This window comes from Platalea leucorodia (assembly GCF_965183815.1).
Source record: "Platalea leucorodia genome assembly, contig: HAP1_HAP1_SCAFFOLD_210, whole genome shotgun sequence".
Lineage (NCBI taxonomy): Eukaryota > Metazoa > Chordata > Aves > Pelecaniformes > Threskiornithidae > Platalea > Platalea leucorodia.
Window position 1 is genome coordinate 56,097 of NW_028121349.1, and position 2,748 is coordinate 58,844.

The 2,748-nt window shown below is 51.5% G+C and overlaps 1 pseudogene across 1 annotated transcript; it reads left to right on the forward strand.

Annotated features, from left to right (window-relative positions):
• Positions 1–505: 505 nt before the first annotated feature.
• On the forward strand, positions 506–1,470 carry LOC309603836 (olfactory receptor 14A16-like; annotated as a pseudogene). Its single transcript has one exon. The product of its transcript is annotated as an olfactory receptor 14A16-like (transcript).
• Positions 1,471–2,748: the final 1,278 nt, after the last annotated feature.

Genomic DNA, 2,748 nt, shown 5'->3' on the forward strand with positions numbered 1-2,748 from the left:
CCAGGATGAGCACTCAGCCTGCCCAGGGAGCTTCCTTTGCCTGTCAGCACCCACAAGGTTTCACCTGGAGTGCAACAGGAATGCCAAAGCTTTCTACCTTAAAAACACTCCTTGGTTTTGGTGAGGCAACTAGAACAAAATACACAAACCAAAATCCCCACAGCTCTGCTCTGCTGTTGGGTGAAATGAGAACAACAATGCTGAAAAGTTCACTGGCATCAGAGGTGGATTTAATCTGAGATGACTCTGTGTTCCTGTTTACCGGTTGCTGTAGGGCAGGAGTGACACTTCAAGAGTCCACAGCAGAGCTCCCTGCTCCCAGTGGCACCCTCTGCCAACACCATGCAGAGCTCATAAAAGCAACATGACAAAGGTCTACCTGAAAGGGGCAAGGAAGCCTGGGGAGTTTCCATGAGAACTGGAGTAGGTTTTGCTCAAAGAACTCTGCCTTAACTTCTCACTGCCTTTTCCTCCTTGGACAGGTTCCCATGCCCAGAAGCAGCAAATGTCCAACGCCAGCTCCATCACCGAATTCATCCTCTTGGCATTCGCAGACACACGGGAGCTGCAGCTCTTGCACTGCTGGCTCTTCCTGGGCATCTACCTGGCTGCCCTCCTGGGCAATGGCCTCATCATCACCACCGTGGCCTGCAACCACCACCTCCACACCCCCATGTACTTCTTCCTCCTCAACCTCTCCCTCCTTGACCTGGGCTCCATCTCCATCATTCTCCCCAAAGCCATGGCCAATTCCCTCTGGGACACCACGGCCATCTCCTACCAGGGATGTGCTGCCCAGGTCTTTCTGTTTGTCTTTTTGATGGCAGCAGAGTTTTGTCTCCTCACCATCATGGCCTATGACCGCTACGTTGCCATCTGCAAACCTCTGCACTATGGGACCCTCCTGGGCAGCAGAGCTTGTGTCCACATGGCAGCAGCTGCCTGGGGCAGTGGCTTTCTCAATTCTCTGCTGCAGTCTGCCAATACATTTTCACTCCCCCTCTGCCAAGGCAATGCCATGGACCAGTTCTTCTGTGAAATCCCCCAGATCCTCAAGCTCTCCTGCTCCGACTCCTACCTCAGGGAAGTGGGGCTTATTGTGGTTAGTCTCTTAGCAGCATATGGCTGTTTTGTTTTCATTGTGCTGGCCTATGTGCAGATCTTCAGGGCCGTGCTGAGGATCCCCTCTGAGCAGGGACGGCACAAGGCCTTATCACGTGCCTCCCTCACCTGGCCGTGGTCTCCCTGTGTCTAAGCACTGGCATGTTTGCCTACCTGAAGCCCCTCTCTATCTCCTCCCCATTGCTGGATCTGGTGGTGGCAGTTCTGTACTCAGTGGTGCCTCCAGCAGTGAATCCCCTCATCTACAGCATGAGGAACCAGGAGCTCAAGGATGCAGTGTGGAAACTGATGACTGGATGCTTTTCTGAAGCAGTAAACTGTCCATTTTCTTATGCATATCGCTCATAGTGTAGCTCATTACAGGCTCAGCCTGTCTTCTGGAGGTTTTGGTGGTGTGGTGGAGGGTTTTTTGCTCTGTTTTACATGTGATAGTGTTGTGCAGAAATTAATGTCATTCTTCATACCATTTCTAATTCCTTATCTACCTTTCTAGTGTTACCCAGAGACTTTTGGAAAGACTGTTGAAATAAGAGCCATGTTCTCTGTGCATTTAAAAAAACAAAAAGACCCTGCAGCGACTTCTTCATCTGAGGTCCTTTTTCTGAGACTTCTTCTGGTGCTGCAGTAGCAGTGCCTGTGTGCAGAGGTGGAGGGGAAAAGAGTCCTGGCACAGCACCACTGCTGGGGAGCACCAGCGCTCGGTGTTTCTGGAGCCATTCTCTTTTAAATTCCACACTCTCTCTCTGAGCCCCTGCGTTGCTGTAAGGAAGGATTGCTCTTGCAGCTTGGTCACAGGCCTTTTGTGTGGCAGTCCTGTGATTGCACGCAGTGACAGGCAATGGGCACTTCTTTGGCAGAGCTGACCTAAGTCATTTGATATGGTCCCCCACAACATTCTTGCTGCTAAATTGGAGAGGTATGGGTATGACGAATGGACTGTTAGATGCATAAGGAAATGGCTAGATGACCACATGCAAATGGTTACAGTCAATGGCTAATGCATAAGTGGAAACCAGTAACAGAGCGTGTCCCTCCAGGGTCCGTACTGGGACCAGTACTATTTAGTATCTTCATCAATGACAGAGAGAGTGGGATCGAGTGCACCCTCAGCAAGTTTGCAGAGGGCACCAAGCTGAGTGGGACAGCTGATTCACTTGAGGGGAGGGATGCCATCCAGAGGGACCTGGACAGGCTTGAGTAGGAGGTCCATGCAAGCTTCATGAAGTTCAACAAGGCCAAGTGCAAGGCCATTCACGTGGGTCGGGGCAATCCCCACTGTCAGTAAAGACTGGGAGGTGAATGGATTGAGAGCAGCCCTGCAGAGAAAGACTTGGGGATATTGGTGGGTGAAAAGTTGGACATGGGCCAGTAATGTGCTCTTGCAGCCCAGAAAGCCAGCTGTATGCTGGGCGGCCTAAATAAAAGCATGGCCAGCAGGTTGAGGGAGGTGATTCTCCCCCTCTAGTCTTGTGAGACCCCACCTGGAGCACTGTGTCCAGCTCTGTATTCCCAAGGACAAGAAAGACATGGACCTGTTGGAGCGGGTCCAGAGGAGAGCCACGACAATGATCTGAGGGCTGAAACACCTCTCCTATGAAGAGAGGCTGAGAGAGTTGGGGTTGTTCA